The sequence below is a fragment of the Castanea sativa genome, chromosome 4, assembly GCF_040712315.1.
Source record: "Castanea sativa cultivar Marrone di Chiusa Pesio chromosome 4, ASM4071231v1".
Classification (NCBI taxonomy): domain Eukaryota; kingdom Viridiplantae; phylum Streptophyta; class Magnoliopsida; order Fagales; family Fagaceae; genus Castanea; species Castanea sativa.
In genome coordinates this window covers 42,613,966-42,626,088 of record NC_134016.1, presented here as the reverse complement: position 1 = coordinate 42,626,088, position 12,123 = coordinate 42,613,966, and the positions used below count along the sequence as shown (strand labels likewise).

The 12,123-nt window shown below is 35.0% G+C and overlaps 1 long non-coding RNA gene across 1 annotated transcript; it reads left to right on the top strand.

The window, feature by feature from the left end:
- The first annotated feature begins 3,925 nt into the window (after window positions 1-3,925).
- On the top strand, window positions 3,926-6,251 carry LOC142631302 (uncharacterized). The gene is made up of 2 exons (XR_012843574.1): window positions 3,926-4,487; window positions 4,827-6,251. It is a non-coding gene; the product is annotated as an uncharacterized LOC142631302 (long non-coding RNA).
- Window positions 6,252-12,123: the final 5,872 nt, after the last annotated feature.

Below are 12,123 nucleotides of genomic sequence, written 5' to 3'. Positions count from 1 at the left end.
TTTGGTTCAACTCGGTCCATTTGGTCTAGTTTAGTCCATTTTGACCACTTCAGTCTATTGTTCCCAAATAGACACTTAGCTGTTTTAAGCATGCCTGAGTTAAGTTGAGTCTAGAACAATTTGATTGAATTAGTAAATGATATGAATTTTGTGTTGTTTCATCCTTATTAATAATAATAAAAAAGGTGCATAACCTATCCAATTTCATCCATAAATTTTGAAGCAAGGTGCTAGTAAAAGTCATGTTAAAACTATTACTAAAATCTCAAAAATTAAGTTAATTTAATCGTAACTCAACAAAATTAAAAAAAAACAGTCATTTAACATAAACACGTAATGCGGGACTCACGTTATTGATAATTTGGAGAATATATTATTTTTTCTCTAAAGTTTATATGAAATTCGTATAACATGCATGTTAGAATCTTTATTAATTGTTAAAAATAAGTTTGACACTTCAGATAAAAATTATCTAGAAATAAATAGAAAGTCAAAATGTGAAATGTTTTGAATAAACTTCATAAAAATTAAGGATGACAAACTAAATTAGTGTAAATTTTAGGAACTACGAAGTAAGAACGTTTCACAAATGGTTAGGCCCAAGCAGAATACAATAGAAAAGTGGGTGTTGGAGTTGATGACAAACTCATGTATTGCAAATTATGCCATTCCATACTTATCAGATGCTATAGCTCTAATATTAGCAAGGGTTAGAGACAATGCTAGTGGTATTTATTTTTGAGTTTATTTATGAGCAACTCTTTGTTTTGTTGTGTTTTTAATTTAGTGTTTATCTAAACTGATAAAAAATTTCCCCACTGTTTAGCCTGTTACATTTACTCTTCCAGTTCCTAGAATGTAGATGCTTTCTTCTCTTCCCCAGTTTGAAAATAGCAAAACATTGAAGTAATAATGGCTGATATGAGTAGCAATAGCTTGGTAACTTTTTATTACTTTTTGTGGTGCTTGTTGATGGCATTAGAATAATTTTTAGTTCAATAATGTTTATTTGGGAAAGCCGAAGGGGTCCCAAAAGTTTGATAAAATTGTGTAGTCAGTAGTCATTGGACTTTGGTAGTGGACTGGATTTCTTGCAAAGAGAACAAGATCAAATAACAACAGTGCATAATCTACAATATCAAGATTACACAAACTAATTAAAGATTTTTTTTTTGGATGGAATCACACCCTAATTATCTCAAAGAGTTGTGTTGTACTGAGATCTGTCCATCTTACTTGGAGGGGATAAACATTAACTACTTGTAAAGATTAAATTTTTAATTTTAATTTTACATTTTGGATGATAAGCCTTAAGATTGTATATTAAACCCTTGATATAGTTTAGCAAAAATTAAAGAATTCCATGATTTGATGATGCTGATAGCTTTTGGATTTTTTTAGGTACCATCAATTACTCCTGAATGAATATATCCTCAACCGTCCAAGAGAGGGGAAAAGAAATTGTGGAGGTTGCTCTTACAACAAAACATCAAATTTCACTTACAGTTGGAAATAGAAGGATTTACATATATACACAAGGTTTCGGGCCTTGCAGTCCAATTAGATTTCATCATTGCTACAAAGCCTAAATGATACTAGTTGAATTACAAAGCTCTTAATTAGTTAAGGTCTAATTAAGTATGTAAATGAGTTTATAAAAAAAAAAGGTACGTAAATGGGTTCAAGTTATTTTAACCGATAAATATGTTTGAATAATCTATGGGTGATTAAATCCCACCTACATAAAATATAAATCAATTGATATCTTAACAATAATAAATTGTATCCATATATTTCAAATTCTAATTAATGTGGAGTTTTTTTTTTCTTTGGATACATGCACTCCAATGAAACTCACGCCTTTTTAATGAATACATGCACGAGTATTGAACATCACTCCAATTTTCGTCCTTACATTTTAAGCATAATTACTTGTCTCTTGCGTAAACTTAGAAAAATTGGTGTGCAATTGAAAAATAATCCATTCAAAGTGGTGAGTTTCAGCTAATTTAGGAAGGTGATATTACAATATCTTTGCAAATATGGAGAGTTAATAGGAACAAAGAACAATATAGTTATAGTTGTTGGGCTGGAATTTTTGAGCATATGAAAACATACCTTCCGGCCTATATAAATTTAAGTGCAGCACCTATTGAGTTCTCGAAAAGGAGTTAAACTAGAAAGTTGAAATCATGCAATACCTTTCTTTTTTGAAAATTTTCATCTTCATGATGAATGCTCAACTTATTAGAAACATTTTTGGTTATAAGGAGTTTTGTATCAAAGCTGCTCAAAATCCTAGAAGAAGGTCTTTGTTTTTGTTAGAGTATCGCTGCTTTTTCTCGGAGGGGATTCAAGTATCCTCAAATTGTCCATAATATGACCGTGCCCGCCATTATCCATAAATGGCTTACACTGGTAAATATCAAAATCAGTTGCGGTGCACCCATATGTGAAATTGTTACTCAAATTAGCTATTGAAAATAATCAAATATATTATATTGGGACTTTTTTGTACTCTCTTGCTTATTAATTTTTGGAATAATTATTCTGTTAACGTTACATGGTAATTTTTTTTTTTTTTTTAAATTTCCCGTGATTTATATTGTGATGGTATGATTGCCATTTTCGAAAGATATGATCTACAATCAAGGACCATTTTTTTCTTTTTAGTTTTTTAAAGTCCCTTTATTTTAGACCCCCAAAAAAAAATCCATGTCCAGAGCTAATTTCTCACTTAATTGCTTGAAGATTGACAATTAGAGGTCCTTCAAGGTTTAATATGAAGAACTTTTTTTTTTTTTTTTTTTTTTTTTGAGAATCATATGAAAGACTAAACGGAGTTTGAGCATTCTATATATGACTTCAAATTTAAATCTGGACTTAAGTGCCAAGGATTGGCCGTGTGGCACTCACCATAGATTAATTACGTTTATTTTGAACCTAAGCTTTATGAAAAAAAATAAAAATTGAAGGTTTCAATTCTAGCTTGGTGTGAAATTTTTATAAACCATTTTCTAGAGGTAGAATGCATTTTCAGCACTTTGAGATGGTAAGCAAGACTATGATTATGAATACTCAGTTTTTTTATTTAGGAGAAAACAAGTCTAGTTTGAAAAACAAAGCATTTCATCCAAGCCAAGGCACTAAAAAGTCTCAAAAAACCCGTATCAAAACTCAATAGAAATTGTAAATCCAGAACTTGAGCCTGTTCCTTCCTATGAGAAAAGGCTGGGATAATAATAATATTTATCAGAATGTGTTTAAGCTAAATGCACCAAGATCGAGTCAAGTTAAGATAGGCTTAAAGGTGCATTCGAGATCATTCACAAAGGCTAATCCCAATCTCATTTCACAATTTGTTGATTTTTCAAATTGAAAAGTTTGAATGGTCTGTGACTTGATTTGGCTAGGCTCCATAGCATTGTAAAACTAAGGACTTTACTTGATTTAGTTTTATCAATGAAAAGAATAACACATGATCGTTCTGTTTTATTTTGGAGAAGGGTTGGATTCTGGAGTGCTATGGATTGAAACCCAGTAGATTTGGATGTTATTTTTTGATATTTTTTGTTTGGTTACTGAGAAAATGAGAGAGAAATGATCTGTTTTTTTGGTTTGAAACTTAGTAGATCTTGCTTTTATTTTTTGACCTTTTCTGTTTGGCTCTGCATTTTTTGGTATGATTGAATCCCTGTATGTTTTGTTCAGGTTGAACTGGAGAGGTTACGCATTATTTGCAAGAGAATAATCAGACGTGAAAAAAAGAAGGTAAGTAATTGTAAATTAAACAATGTAGTTTGCAACTAAAAGCATCTACATCAGTTCTTTCATTTTACACGTCTACTTTTATACTAAAAATTCACTTTTTTTATTTTACACATTTAATTTTACAAAAACATCCACGTCATTTCATTTACCCTACCAACCTTTTTAATTAAATAGTCAATTTCCTTCCATTTTTTATTATTTACCCAACTGCCCTATATAATTAGAGCGCTACATCTCTCCCTACTCATTACTGATTTTTGCTCTCTCTCTCTCTGTACCCCTCCCGATCAACTCTCGATCAATCAACTCTCCCTCTCCCTCTCGATCAATCAACTCTCTCTCTCTCCCTCTCGATCAATTCTCCCTCTCCCTCTCGATCAACTCTCCTCTCCCTCTCCCTCTCCCTCTCGATCCGATCACGAGCTCAGATCAGCTCTCCCTCTCCGATCCACGATCCGCGATCCGCCCTCTCCGATCCACTCTCCGCGATCCGCCTTCTCCGATCCACTCACCGCGATCCGCCCTCTCCGATCCACGGTCCGCGATCCGCTCTCTCCGATCCACGGTCCGCGATCCGCCCTCTCGGATCTACGTTCCGCGATCCGCCCTCTCCGATCCCCGATCCGCGATCCGCCCTCTCCGATCCGCGATCCGCGAGCTCCGATCCACGGCAAGACCCACGAGCTCCGACCAGTCAAGCACCGATCTGTGTTTGTGTATGTCTGTGTTTTTTTTATTTTGAGCAAAGTGTATTTCTGTGGATCTTCTGTGTCGAGAAAAAAGATGAGAGAATTGAGTTTGTTGAGCACGGATCAGAGAGAGAAAAAAAAGGAGTGAACGATAAAATGATAAAATATTGTATAAACGAGCTACAGTAGTATTACACGGATACTTTAGCTCGTTGATGGTTTTGTAAGATTTTACACAGTTTTAGGTCCACTTATGTACGTGATTTTTTGACCAAAATGTGTAAAATGAAGAATTTTTTGTATTATAGAAGATTATACAAGAACTGTTGTGGATGCACTAATATTGTATTTGTAACTGTGATTGAGAAGCTCATGGCATTGGAGTTCACGTTTCAACCTTTGCGCTAGTGATATGCTTGTTGATGCAAATTTCACTGAAGTATAAGAAGTTTGTACCAATGATTTGAATACTCTATGATTGTTAATGGAAATTTCTCTAAAGTATATGCTTGTTAATGGATGCTTGTTAACTCTATGATTTGAATACTCTTATATTTTAAGTCTATAAATGCAATGTGGATCTCTTTTACTCTTTGTGAAGTAGGCTAATTAGTTACCTTATTGAGAAGAGACCTTAATCAGAACTTCATAACTTTTTCTCTTCCTTATTTTTCTTAGATTATTATATTTCTAACCTTCAACCGTACGCGACACTTCAGCTGAACTAAACTACACCTCAGTCACTACTAATTTGGGGGTTATCTCTATGGATCCTTTTCCCAATTAATTGGAGACTGCCATTTGTATTTTTTTCTTTCATTTCTTTAATATTCTCCCACCACCTCTTTTTATGTTTCTCTGTGATTTGGTATCTGTCCTAGTTGATGCATTAAGTTTGGCTTCGTAAGTACACGCTTATCACATTTGTCCTTCTAGTCTTTAAACTTATTTTTAGTTTCGACTACCTTAATTAAATAAGTTTTAGGCCAGCATGCATTTCACAATAAGAGGATTGGAATTTCAGAGGCTATTAGTCTATTACTAATTATGTAATTGCCATTTCCATTTTCCCAAGATGCTAAAATTTCTTTACATTTTCTATCTTGTAAGGATCATGTTTGTAATACTGTCCTGTCATGCTTACGCCTCTACACTATCAATTTTAGTTTTTTAGTGGTCAAATGACTCAAATCTTCATCATCAATTTAGGTTATTCTCTTCCTTTCTTTTTCTTTGTTTCCTTGTCAGTCATCAATTCTGAAAGGCGTTATCCTTGAATTATTTTGTATAATAAAGGCTGTTTTATGTTCAATCTTTTGAGAAATGAAAATAGAATCTAAACATCTACTTTCATGCTTAGCCAACAAGTATTATGTGCTGCTGTTTTACTGTAAAATGTTATAAGGAAAATAATTTCAGCATTTTACAATTTTTTGTTTCATTGTAAAATTTGGTTGAACTTCAAAATGTTTCCTATTAACTACAAAATCATTCGTAAAATGTTGTACAGCGTTTCACCTTTAAAAACTTAGTAAAACATTGAAAAGCTATTCCATTTTTTCTTGAGTATCAAGGCTCTTAATTATTGTCTTTAGAGATACATTTTTTCTTGGGTTTCTTTTTCTTCATGACCATGTTAATGGGTTTCAGTTATTCCATGGTGAGAGGTTAGAAAAATTAATTTTTTTGAGGGATTTGCTTCATGGGGTTTTATTATTTTGTTGTTTTCTTGCAGGAACAAAACAACCTCTCTCTCAATCTCAGTCGGACCTCTCTCAATCTCCCCAACGGTAAGTTTTTTTTAAAACTTATGTTTTGATTTTTGGTTTAGCATTACGATTTTGTGTTTGTTACCAAGGTTTGTCTTTTGCCTCATTAATTATGATGTTAGACTTGAAAGAACCTCATTAATTAGAGTAAGGATTATTGTTAATGCTCGTATACTTATCTCTATGTAATATTCAGATTTAGGATCTATCTGGGTAGATGTCATTCATGTTGATAACTTTGTCAGATAAAAGAAGTTGAAATGTATTGGAATCTTGAAATTACTTTGTTCGAGCTATTTCTGTAAAATGAAGGGAAGATGATTTGATTTATATCTGTCACAAATGCAGTCCTTTCATTGGGTCCTTTTTCTTTTTCTCTGGTTTCTGGTGGCAATATGAATCAACTCCAAGGCCTCATTCCTTTACCAGTTTGTGTCAAAGACATCAGTTCCATCCTCCCACCCCAACCCCCACTCCACCCTTTACAATAGTTATGGGGGTTTTCTGTTACTAAGTTACCATAATTTCCCTGTTGTGTGTTCTTCCTGTGCTTTTAAGGAATTTTTTCTTCGTGCCTTTCATTTGGTGGTTGTTGGCTAGCTTCTTTTATTGATAGTCTTCTTGATATTTTGGATTTCCTAAGTTGCTTTTTTCCTAGAGGTGCTCCCTATACACACTATTGTTAGCTTTAGTTTGATGCTTTGTGAGCCATTAAAAAAAAAAAAAAGCACCGTAGTCTGCATGCATATTTCTTGTTGATTTTTTCATGCCTTTTGATAAAGAAAATATAGGTCAAAGAAACAGTGGTTGAATCTATTTTAGGGGCAACTTAGGTGATGAATTTAAGTATCATTTGGAAAATCCATTCCCCAGATCAGTCAGGATGTATGATTTTCTCATTTATAATCGAGCTTTATCGGGAGATGGGTTTTGGAGGACAGTGGTGAGGGTGAATGGTGTATGTGGTTAGCTTGTGGGAGAGTATTAGGGGTGATTGGGATGCATAATTGTTTGGAATTTGATTTTCAGTACGGTAGTTGAGTTAGCTTTCAGCACAATTTTTAATGTGGGGAGGTTGCATTAGAACTCATAATTACTTATATGCAGTAGATAGAAGCAATTGTTGTAGATGAGGCTAATATGAGGTTAAATGAATACAACTAGTGGCTTCTCCCTTTGTGTGTGTATCTGTGTAATTTGGGACTTGCTTTTCCATTTTTCTGCTTTGTTTTTTTTTTAAATGTTCCTCATGGAATTTCCATGTACTAGGGTTACGCTGTGTTGAATATTTTCTATAAATTTAATTCCTCACTAGGAAAAAGAGGAAAAAAAGGAACAAATATACTGGAGTTGTAAAGAAAATAGAGGAGTTATGTTGGGAAGTCTTGCAGCTAAAAATCCTTTGCTAAATGAGCAATCTTATAGCTCAAGATATCCTCCATTTCATTAGCTTGTCAACACAGTAAAGATCTTATCTAAATGGCAGATAGTTCAATAGTGTTCTGATCCTATGAGCAAATTTGAGTGGCAATCTTTCTACTGGTTATCCACTGAATAACATTATATACCATACCTTTCTACATGAGGATTAGTGCTGCTACCCTCTTTCATGGTATATTTTTTTCTAGTTCCCATCAACTATAGCTTGATACCTGTTCATTGTCAATTGTTGTCATAGCTTCTAATGAAGACTCTCACAGTTCATACTCTTTTTAAGCATGCCATGGTAAGTCTGTGATTAGAATCCTCAAGTTCTCATCTTGGCTAGTGGTCCAGGTTTATGAACTTATACTATTGAGTCTTATCTTGCATTTTGTGTTCTCTACATCAAAACTTACCTTGTCATATGTTCCCATCACAAATCGTTTACATTCACTCCTCTCCTTTTTTTTTTTTTTTTTTCTTTTTCTTTTTTGTGGGGAGAGGGCAGGTTTTAATTTTTTAGGCTCTATCAGTGATTGATATTTGACCGCTACCTATGTTTTTAAACTTGGTTTTGCTACTTTTAGACTGCTGGAATCTTGTGATTGAATGCTTGTATGTTTTTAGAGATGCATTTTTTCTTGGGTTTCTTTTTCTTCATGACCATGTTAATGGGTTTCAGTTATTCCATGGTGAGAGGTTAGAAAAATTAATTTTTTTGAGGGATTTGCTTCATGGGGTTTTATTATTTTGTTGTTTTCTTGCAGGAACAAAACAACCTCTCTCTCAGTCTCCCCAACGGTAAGTTTTTTTTAAAACTTATGTTTTGATTTTTGGTTTAGCATTACGATTTTGTGTTTGTTACCAAGGTTTGTATTTTGCCTCATTAATTATGATGTTAGACTTGAAAGAACCTCATTAATTAGAGTAAGGATTATTGTTAATGCTCGTATACTTATCTCTATGTAATATTCAGATTTAGGATCTATCTGGGTAGATGTCATTCATGTTGATAACTTTGTCAGATAAAAGAAGTTGAAATGTATTGGAATCTTGAAATTACTTTGTTCGAGCTATTTCTGTAAAATGAAGGGAAGATGATTTGATTTATATCTGTCACAAATGCAGTCCTTTCGTTGGGTCCTTTTTTTTTTTTCTCTGGTTTCTGGTGGCAATATGAATCAACTCCAAGGCCTCCTTCCTTTACCAGTTTGTGTCAAAGACATCAGTTCCATCCTCCCACCCCAACCCCCACTCCACCCTTCACAATAGTTATGGGGGTTTTCTGTTACTAAGTTACCATAATTTCCCTGTTGTGTGTTCTTCCTGTGCTTTTAAGGAATTTTTTCTTCGTGCCTTTCATTTGGTGGTTGTTGGCTAGCTTCTTTTATTGATAGTCTTCTTGATATTTTGGATTTCCTAAGTTGCTTTTTTCCTAGAGGTGCTCCCTATACACACTATTGTTTGCTTTAGTTTGATGCTTTGTGAGCCATTAAAAAAAAAAAAAAAAGCACCGTAGTCTGCATGCATATTTCTTGTTGATTTTTTCATGCCTTTTGATAAAGAAAATATAGGTCAAAGAAACAGTGGTTGAATCTATTTTAGGGGCAACTTAGGTGATGAATTTAAGTATCATTTGGAAAATCCATTCTCCAGATCAGTCAGGATGTATGATTTTCTCGTTTATAATCGAGCTTTATCGGGAGATAGGTTTTGGAGGACAGTGGTGATGGTGAATGGTGTATGTGGTTAGCTTGTGGGAGAGTATTAGGGGTGATTGGGATGCATAATTGTTTGGAATTTGATTTTCAGTACGGTAGTTGAGTTAGCTTTCAGCACAATTTTTAATGTGGGGAGGTTGCATTAGAACTCATAATTACTTATATGCAGTAGATAGAAGCAATTGTTGTAGATGAGGCTAATATGAGGTTAAATGAATACAACTAGTGGCTTCTCCCTTTGTGTGTGTATCTGTGTAATTTGGGGCTTGCTTTTCCATTTTTCTGCTTTGTTTTTTTTTAAATGTTCCTCATGGAATTTCCATGTACTAGGGTTACGCTGTGTTGAATATTTTCTATAAATTTAATTCCTCACTAGGAAAAAGAGGAAAAAAAGGAACAAATATACTGGAGTTGTAAAGAAAATAGAGGAGTTATGTTGGGAAGTCTTGCAGCTAAAAATCCTTTGCTAAATGAGCAATCTTATAGCTCAAGATATCCTCCATTTCATTAGCTTGTCAACACAGTAAAGATCTTATTAACCGGAAATTATCTGGATGGAAGAAGTTGTACTTGTCTAAGGGGGGTCGTTTGATATTACTCAAGAGTACGCTTTCTAGTCTTCCGACTTACTTTCTATCGTTGTTCTCTATTCCTACTCATGTGGCTAATAAAATTGAAAAGATGCAAAGGGATTTCCTGTGGGGAGATAGCAAGATTCACTTGGTAGGATGGGACAAAGTTTGTGCGCCTATAGCCAATGGTGGCTTAGGGATAAGGAAACTTACTACCTTTAATAAGGCTCTATTGGGGAAATGGTTGTGGCGGTTTGGTAAGGAAGAGGGTCGTTTATGGAGGCGGGTAGTAGCTTCAAAATATGGGGAAGAGTGGGGGGGATGGACCTCAAAGCTGGGTAGGGGAGCTCATGGGTGTGGTTTGTGGAGAAGCATCCGTATGGGTTGGGAGGATTTCAGTAAAAATTGTCAATTTGTGGTTGGGTTGGGGAATAGGGTGAGGTTTTGGCAGGATGGGTGGTATGGGGATCAACCTTTTCAGTTGGCTTTTCCTAGGCTGTATGGCATTGCCATTGATAAGGAGGCTTCTGTTGAAGCTTCTTTGCATAGGCAGGGGGCGGAGGATAGAAGATCTTGGAATGTTCGGTTTAGTAGATTTTTTAATGATTGGGAGATGGATGAAGGGCTGCGGTTTCTTCGTATGTTGGGTGCTATAATCCCTCCTATGGATGTTGGTGACCGGATGAGCTGGAAATTGAAGCGTAATGAGGCTTTTGACATCCGGTCGTACTATTACAAATTAAGAAATTCTCCTTCAACTATCTTTCCTTGGAAAGCTATTTGGAGAGTTAAGGCCCCTAGGCGAGTTTCTTTTTTTGTATGGTGCGTAGCTTGGAATAAGATCCTAACGGGAGACAATCTGAGATTGAGGAGATTGGTTTTTGTGGATTGGTGCATTATGTGCCGTCATGGTGGAGAGACGGTAGATCACCTGCTTCTTCATTGTGAGGTGGCCTATCGGTTATGGAGCTTTGTTTTTATAACTTTTGGCTTGGCTTGGGTTATGCCTAGTTCGGTTCCAGACTTGCTTTTTGGATGGTGGAATTGGTTGGGGAAGCATTCGTCTCAGATCTGGAATTTAGTCCCGTTGTGCATCCTTTCGTGTATTTGGAAGGAGCAGAACCGGAGGACTTTTGAGGATTTGGATAGCTCTAGGGATCAGTTGCTTGCTTCTTTTTGTGGAACTCTATTTGATTGGTCTCGGGCGTGGGGACTCACGTCTAGTGATTCCCTCCCTTCTTTTCTTTGTTCCCTTCTCTTTTTGTAATTTCTCTGTTGTTTGGTTTTCTCTCTTGTTTCTCTTTGTTTTCTTTTTCTTGTATTTCTGGGTTGCTTTGTGTTTTTCAGGCATAGAGTAACTTTCGTATATATATCATTCTTACTTATCAAAAAAAAAAACAGTAAAGATCTTATCTAAATGGCAGATAGTTCAATAGTGTTCTGATCCTATGAGCAAATTTGAGTGGCAATCTTTCTACTGGTTATCCACTGAATAACATTATATACCATACCTTTCTACATGAGGATTAGTGCTGCTACCCTCTTTCATGGTATATTTTTTTCTAGTTCCCATCAACTATAGCTTGATACCTGTTCATTGTCAATTGTTGTCATAGCTTCTAATGAAGACTCTCACAGTTCATACTCTTTTTAAGCATGCCATGGTAAGTCTGTGATTAGAATCCTCAAGTTCCCATCTTGGCTAGTGGTCCAGGTTTATGAACTTATACTATTGAGTCTTATCTTGCATTTTGTGTTCTCTACATCAAAACTTACCTTGTCATATGTTCCCATCACAAATCATTTACATTCACTCCTCTCCCTTTTTTTTTTTTTGTGGGGAGCGGGCAGGTTTTAATTTTTTAGGCTCTATCAGTGATTGATATTTGACTGCTACCTATGTTTTTAAACTTGGTTTTGCTACTTTTAGACTGCTGGAATCTTGTGATTGAATCCTTGTATGTTTTTAGAGATGCATTTTTTCTTGGGTTTCTTTTTCTTCATGACCATGTTAATGGGTTTTAGTTATTCCATGGTGAGAGGTTAGAAAAATTAATTTTTTTGAGGGATTTGCTTCATGGGGTTTTATTATTTTGTTGTTTTCTTGCAGGAACAAAACAACCTCTCTCTCAATCTCAGTCGGACCTCTCTCAATCTCCCCAACGGTAAGTTTTTTTTA